Genomic DNA, 8,502 nt, shown 5'->3' with positions numbered 1-8,502 from the left:
GCCAACCAGCGGCCGCCCCGCCTGCTGGCGCCCGGCTCGGGGGCGGGGCAGCCGCGGGCCTGGGGGCGGGGATGGGGTCGCGAGTGACGAGGAGCGGGAAGGGCAGTGAGGGGGATGGGGCACTAGGTGGCAGTGCAAGCGCGGGAGAGGGGGAGGGGCAGGCAGCACGGGAGGATTCACGTGGCTGGCAGCACTGGAGCGAGGGGGGGGAGGTGCAGGGGGCTGGCAGCACTGGAGCGAGGGGGGGGAGGTGCAGGGGGCTGGCAGCACTGGAGAGGGGGAGGGGGCTGGGGCTGGGGCTGGCAGCACTGCAGCGGGGAGGGGGCTGGCAGCACTGGAGGAGCAGGAGCACTGGGAGCAGGGGGCTGGCAGCACTGCAGTGGGGAGGGGGCAGTGGGCTGGCAGCACTGGAGGAGCAGGAGCACTGGGAGCAGTGGGTTGGCAGCACTGGAGCAGCAGGTTGGCAGCACTGGAGCAGCAGAAGGGAGCAGTGGGCTGGCAGCACTGGAGGAGGGGGTGACATGCTGTGCTGGGGGCACCAGGTGGGATTTCTGGCATCCTGTGAAGGTCACAAACCAGGAAAAAGACGGACCTTTTCTTAGCAGTGCCCCTGCTTTTGGTGTTAGAATTTGGAGTGGCCGGAAAGACTCCCACAGGGGACAGGATCAAACCCTCTGAGATGTTATCATCACTAAGCTTGAAAGGTGAAGTGAGTTGCCCCAGGTTGGGAATTACGGATAGAACTGGGAACTGAACTCCTGTCTCCCAGTTCTGTATTCAGAGCACTCTTGCTAATAAAAGACACGTATTTTCCTTATAATGAGCCTTCATTTATCAAAAGTCCATTATTCCTCCTGGTGCTAGAATGCTCAGGCTGGCCCACCACCTCACAGCACTAATGAAAATCTGTTTGTCTTGATTACATATTTCTTCACATAATTATTTCTGTCTTAAATCCTGTTTTCATGTAGCACAGAAGAGCACTTGTGAGTTGCACTCCAGCAGAGATCCCAAATCGTCTGATTCCTTGTACGGTGCCCGTTCCAGTAGGCCACACTACTGCATCCTCCTCAGAAAGGGTGAAAACACAAGCATCAGAACCAGGTTGTAAGCACTAGGATTTGAGATGGGGGAGAAAAAAAAAAATCTGACTATAAGGCTAAACCACCATGATGAGTAGCCCATGGAGTCTGCACCTCCTGTTATAATTCCCTGCTGGATGATCCTCCTCACCAGTGCAGACAAGTGCAAACTTCCCTATGGGTAAGTGGCGTTCTTTGGCCAACAAGCTCATCTACTCGTTAGCCACGGCTCACAGACCTTTGGCTGCACTCTGGCTTTGTTTAGTTTCAGTTTTACATTGTGCCGACTCTCCCATCTTGCCAAGCTAGCACTCTCAAAACCTGTTCTTAGCAATGAAAGTCAGAAACTCAAGGGTCAGGGCCTGATCCTGAGAGCTGCTGAGCACGCTCATCTCCCACCCACTTCATTTGAACAGACTCTGCTTAGGATCTGGCTCTTAATGCTGCAAGGCTCCTAGGCCAAGAGGCTCAGTGGGAGTTAGATGCCTACATACCTTTGAGGATCTGGGCCTCGGAGCCTGACTTAGTTGTAGTTGTGACAGACCGACAACCTGTAATATCCTAAATGAATTTTATTGAATGAAGTTAAACCTTATTGAAGTAGAGTGGTTAATCCTTGTAGGGGACTATTGTATTAAAAATGCAATTGTGCATGTGTGATTGTGGTAGTGTTCTCTAGTTGGAGGGGGAGGCTAATGCACTTCCTTTGTTATCAACCCTTTGAAACCACCCCTGGAGAGGTATACATATACTAGTTCAAACTCGATTGTCTAGTTTGGACTAACAGACAAAGAAAGGCTTTTTGGATAAATAGCCTAGTTTTAAACTGGCTCAGGGCTTTCTTCCTGATCTAGCAAACGCACGAGTCTCCTGATCCATGGAGGACCCCAATCCTTGGGGGAGGGTTGGAGGGACTGGGCAGTTCTGAGCTGAAGCTGTGATGAACTTGAGACCACAAAGGAAACACTGGCTGGGGTGTCGAAGGACTGCTCCTGCCAGAGCTCATGGTAGAATGGGGTTGGGGCCTGGTAAGGTTATTAGCATGGAGGTAGGTTACTTTATTGTTTTTTAACATGTTTCCTCTGTAGTGCTTTTACCTGAAGAATAAAATAGGCTTGCATAGAAAGACCCGGGTAGTAACTGACAAGTGTTGACAATGACTCTGGTCAATCTCCGAAGAGAAAGTAAGCAGGCGTGCTTGGGCAGCCTGTCACGGTCAGGAATCACACAGTGAAGGCAGGGAACAGTGCAGCACGGGAAACCCCAGTCCAAAGGGAGAGAAATACAGGTCTCCCCTCAAAAAGGCTCAGGAGCTGGAAGCCTGAGAGTGGGGCCTTTGCTGGACCACTCAGGAGAAATACAGGTGCAGGGGCCGAGAACAGTGACAGTACTTACTCCTGTGAATAGTCCCAAAGATTCACGAAACACTTATATGCATGCTTCATTTTTGCACAAGAGTAGTCCCACTGAGTCCAAGCAATTGTGTGTGTGTGTGTGCGCATGCGTAGCCTGCAGACCTCACACACTAAGACCTTTATCCTGCAACAAACCTATTAAGCAAACTGTACTGAGCGATTCTCAAACTGGGGGCTGTGGAACACCTGCTGGTCACATGGTTTGATTTTGCCTCTTTCCCAGCTGCTATACTGTATTAAAAGTAGATAAACCTACCTCAGACTTTCCCAGTATGACATGCCCATGTCACAATTGCACTAGTTGCCCTCAGGGTGGCTATATTCTACAATTAGGAACAGAAGGGGGAACTCTGTGAAACAACTCTTGCAGTTTTCAGAGTGGGTATCAGCAAAAAAAACAAGGATACTTGTGGCACCTTAGAGACTAAGTGCAGTGTGGTTCCCATTCCAGGAAGGTTTGAGAACCCTGCCGTAATAATAAATGTAACCCTTTATTTCTGACATGCCACTTCAGAGATGGATCAGGAATTTCTCAATGATCAAAATCACAGTACACCCAGAGCACAGTTAACTCACAAACACTTGGCTTGCTCATCTGACTCTACAGTTCCTCCCCATCCTTAACACTGCCTCTCCACTCCCCCTCCCTCTTGCTTACTGTGTCAGAGCCCTCACCTGGCAAGTTACCATAGCTACCGTTGTTAGCATTAGGCCTGCTAACAGCTCTTACACAGTTCCTTCATCCACCCCACCTTAGTCTAGCCTCTCCCAACATGACCTCTGTTCATCCAACAACTCATGTTAATTTTCACTCCCCACCACCACCTTTATTTCCCAAAACTTTCTGAAAACCAAAGAGGTTAAATTTCATCTATATGTAACACCAAAGACGTGGCCTTGGACTTCGTAACCCTCTGCAGAATTGCTTAGGAAATAACACTGAACACACAATTGAACAGTAACGGTTGAAGGAAAGCAAAGATTGTTATCAGTGAAACATAATCAGAAACGCACACTGTGTCACAAGTGTGCTTTTGTTCTCCGCCAATAATGCGAAATGCTGGAAGTAATATAGAAAATGGGGAAAGCAAATTAGCATAAAGATTGCCTATAAATAAATACAGATTTATATTACAAATATAGAAATAAAAATAGATGGGATTCTCCTGTCTGTCCTGAATTATTTTAATCCTGGGATGTTTGTTTGTTCCTGTCAATTTGGAAAATGAATTTCTTTGTTTGTTCACAGGACTTACACAATATGGGCAGCCACAATACATGTTCCTGCATGCTGCTGCTGCTTCAGTGCTTCAGACCCACTATAGACTAACTTTCAGAGGTACAGTTTAAGTGAGTTGGATTTATGGAAGTGTTAAATGGACATTTTCACTTAAACATAATTGAAACAATTTTCCCAATCTAGTATAGCAACCAGTCCCACAACCGTTACTCATTGACCTCAGTGGGGCTACTCACCTACATAAGGGCTTGATCCAAAACCTGTCAAAGTAAAGGGAAAGGCTCCCATTCACATGAAATTCAATAAGGACTAATGCAAAGTGCTCCACTTAAGAAGGGACAATCAGTTGCACCCATACAAAATGGGAAATGACTACCTAGGAAGATTTTGTTACATTTACATGTGTTTATTACAAGGTGGTGAGAACAGACCAGGAGCAGTACAAAAATTATTGGAACAGGAGCGCACTTGTGCTGCTAATACAACCAAACTCTGGATGGGGATGGGGAATAACTCTGATGATCAATACACTATTTACAAAACATCCAGGGAAGTGTCTGACACTTTTATTCAAGTTTACGTACAAAATGATTTCATTACCTCGTGGGTCAGGTCTGCTTTGGCTGAACTCTACACAGATTTATAGCAGTGTCAAAGAAAACCTCACTGGAGAGGAAGCTTTATCTAGTGATTAAAGAAGGGGGCTGTGAGTCAGGGTAAATGGACATGTTCTCAGCTCTGTGTTCTTGTGCAAATTAGTTAAACTTATTTTTGTACCAGCTGTCTTGCCTGTCAAGTGGGGATGACCCAAGTGGCTAGTCAAATTTTGGGGCCCAGCTGGAAAGAGAAATTGATGGAGTCTGGTATTCTCTTGATGCGATCTTGTTTATTTGAAAGGAATCTACAAAGTCTTGTTTCTCCAAACACAGGAGGAACTAAGAACAAAAGGAGCAGTTTCTCAGCTTACGGCTCCAAGCCTCTTTAGTCAACACCAGACCCAAAACCACATTCTCTCTAGCTTTTTCCAGGGTCATACTTCACTCACAGGCTTCTGCTTGGCTTTCTTGCTTTTTGCCTCTTCCTTTCTCTCTCTGTTCTCAGTTTCCAATTCCACTTGGTCACTCACAATACGCAGTGGAATCCCCTGCCCACATGATGCTTGTTTCCGGGCAGACTCTGATAGGCCTTAGGGGTTTTAGAGGTAGCCCCTGAATGGTCTCTTACAATTATTTTTAAATTAAGCATGTGTTCACACATCAATTTGAATGCAGTTTTAACTCAGTCCCTAACAAGGGGTCTGTCTATGCTACAGCAGCACAGCTATGGCACTGTAGCGCCACACCGTAGATACTTCCTACATCAACAAAAGGGGTTTTCCCCATTAGTGGAGGTAATCCACTTCTCCAAGGGCAGGTTTACACTACAGGGTTAAGTTGACCTAAGTTATGCAACTCCACCTACATGAATAACGTAGCTGGAGTCGACGTACCTTAGGTTGACTTATTGCGGGGTCTACACTGCACTGGGTCGACTTACCTTATGCGTCTCATTCCGGTGGAGTACCGGAGTCAACGGGAGAGCAATCGGCAGTTGATTTAGCAGGTCTTCAACCTAGCCATATCTACACTGGGGTTTAGGTTGGCCTAACTACAGTGCTCAGGAGCAATCCCAGAAGCCTTTTTCAACTCTGAAAATGTTATACCACTCTGCTGACCACTGAAATGGCTTCCTTTCTTTACTATTTGCTACTTGTCAGAAACATTCAGCAAACCAACAAGGACCAGTTCTTCTTTCAGAACAAGCAGCGCTTTAACAGCTAAAGGTATGTCTACACAGCAAAAACAAACAAAAAGAACAACCCCATGACACAAGTCTCAGAGCCTGGGTCAGCTGACCTGGGCTCCTGCTGTGGCAATATAGACATTCTGGCTTGGCCTGGAGCCTAAACTCTGAGCTCTGCCCCCTCACTGGGTTTCAGAACCCAGGCTGCCACCCAAACATCTACACTGCTATTTTTAATCCTGCGGCACAACCCCCAGTGAAACTGAATCAGTTGACCCTAGCTCTGAGACTCACAGCCAGGGGCAGGTTTTTTTTCTGAGTAGACCCTTTGATTCCTTCGAGACCCTGGGTCTCAAAAGAAGGTTTCAACCACTCCCACTCTTCTTCTTCTTGCTGGAAAGCCACAATTTCATGTAGCTGTTATAATGGTTATGGGGCAGGACAACTGGTTCACTGCAACCCAATTGCCTATAAACTATCTTTAAAGGGACTGCCACATACTGAATTTGTAAGACATCTTTCCTGCCATTGATTACACAGTTATTAGCCATAATGAAATCCAAGCCAGTTATTAGCTAATCCACTATTTCAGTCATCAAAACTTCTTGCTCAAATTTCAGAGATCCAATCTTCTAATCCAATTCTAGGACAGGTGCCCATGCCCTAGTCATTGTCTCTGTTTGAAACTCATGAGGTGGTTCCTTTTTGGATCCCCTATTCCCTAGCCTTTTTAGTGTATCTAGTCTAATAACTTTTATGTTTGAGCCTGCATCAATTATCCCTATACAGAGAACACATCCCGTTATGCACTCAATAGCCAAACTCCCATTCTTGTTGTTCAACTGCCCAGATCTAAACAAACCCTGTGGGGCTAATTCTCATACCACCAAGCTTTGCCCCTCCAGAATGATGTCTCCCCTGGCTCCCTGATTTCCTGAAAAGGGAGAGAGGCTTTCACGACACACTTGCAACAGCCTGCCTTCCCCCAATTTATAATTTTTTTAGCCAGTTTTGTCACAATAACCACATTTAACTTCTTCCCTTTAATTTTTGCCAATTTTCCTTATTTTAGAAACCACGTTTATCTTTTGTTGTAATTGTTCATCATAGTCACAAACCCGATAAGAGATTAGAATCCCCTCTATCATCAGATATATTAGACACAGAACTGTACTTACAGAACTCATAGTGATCCACTTCCATCTTCCTCATTAGCAGCTGCTTCCTCTTTTCGACAACCACTGCAAGGAAAGATTCAAGTTCTGTGGCAAAGTCCACAGCCCCTCAGAGTGTCCTTTGCCACCTTTTGGTGATCTTCACAGGCAAGTCCAAGTCTCGCCGAGCATCTATAAATTGGTCCCTCACCAGTTTATACTGGAAGGTCTCAGCAGTAGCTGAGTGTCCTAAGAACACAAGTCTCCGCAGGTCCTCTGATAGTTCAAGTGGGGTTTCTTCTTTCCCCCTCTTTCTAACTCTTGGTTCTTGCCCTGGCCAGCTCAGATAGATAGCTATCTCCAAACCATATGTCCATGGCTTGTTGTACCAGGTCTGGATAACTCAGTCTTTTTTGTGGGATTAAGTTAAGAACATAAGAACGACCGTACTGGGTGAGACCAAAGGTCTGTCTAGCCCAGTATCCTGTTTTCCGACAGTGGCCAGTGTCAGGTGCCCCAGAGGGAATGAACAGAACAGGTAATCATCAAGTGATCCATCCCCTGTTGCCCATTCCCAGCTTCTGGCAAACAGAGGCTAGTGACACTATCCCTGCCCATCCTGGCGGATGGCCATTGAACTGCTGCTAGCAACCCCCCTTTCTGTCCCTCCTCCCTACCATTAATTTGAGCTATAATGTTGGGTTGAACTAAAGGAGCCTCCCAAGTTGTTTTTCCCTGAAAGGTAGTGGGGCTTTTGCATTATCTGAGCTGGGACAATCCAACCTCTCCACTCTGGCCCTCTGTAGATGACAAATGGTAGAAGACTGTTGTAAATGTCTAGTCCTATCCAAGTCTTCCAGTTGGCTCAATTCCTCATCCAGGAGCTGCCTTGGATAGTGGCCAGTGACTCTTCAATTTCCTCTGTAGCTCATCTCAGTTGGCAAGTTCCAGGTTGGCTAAAGTTTATTAGTCTCTACCATTTAAATGGAAAACCTTCTGGTCTATGGCAGTCTGATTGCAGGTCAACTCATCAGTCTCTTTTACCATTCTCACCTGGTCATGTTGTGGCTGGACTTCCCAATCTGTTTGGATGCTTTGTATTTGTTGCTCCAGCAGAGACTTCATCTCTGCCTGCAGGTCATCTTTCTGGCACACCTTCAGATGCTGCTTTAATTCCTTCTGTGAAGCCTCCAGCTTCTGTTTTAGGTCTTGTTTTAAATCTCACTGCCCATTTTTGATTTCTGCAAGTACCTCCATTATTTGCTCTATCTTGGTTCAACAGTCATACCAGTTTACAGACTCTCTCACCTCAGAAATTGAATCCCATGTCTAGGACCAAAGTTGCCTCTTTTGGACCGGAATCAACTAGTCAAATTTTGGAGCCCTGGGGAAGTTCCACTTGGAAGCAGAAATTGATAGCATCTGGTGCTCTCTTTGATGCAATCTTGTTTATTTACAAGGAATGTACAAGTCCTGCTTCTCAGAACACAAGAACTAAAAACAAAAGAAGCAGTTTCTTAATTTACAGTCCCAAAGCCTCTTTAGCCAACATCAGACCAAAAGCTCTCTAGTTTTTTCCAGGGTAATACTGTGCTCACAGGCTACTGCTTGGCTTTCTTGCTTTTTGACTCTGCCTGCCTCTCTCTCTCTTTCTCTCTCTCTCACACCTGGTTACAATACCCAGTAGAATTACCTACACCCACATGGTACTAGTTTCTGGGCACACTCTAATAGGCCTTGTTTTAGGGGTAGCCCCTTAATCATCTCTTACAAATAACGTAATTGAAGGGTGTTTTCATACATCAATTTAAATGAAGTTTTAACTCAAC

Source organism: Lepidochelys olivacea (assembly GCF_965140295.1).
Source record: "Lepidochelys olivacea isolate rLepOli2 genome assembly, chromosome: 17".
Classification (NCBI taxonomy): domain Eukaryota; kingdom Metazoa; phylum Chordata; order Testudines; family Cheloniidae; genus Lepidochelys; species Lepidochelys olivacea.
This window is presented reverse-complemented; position numbering follows the sequence as displayed.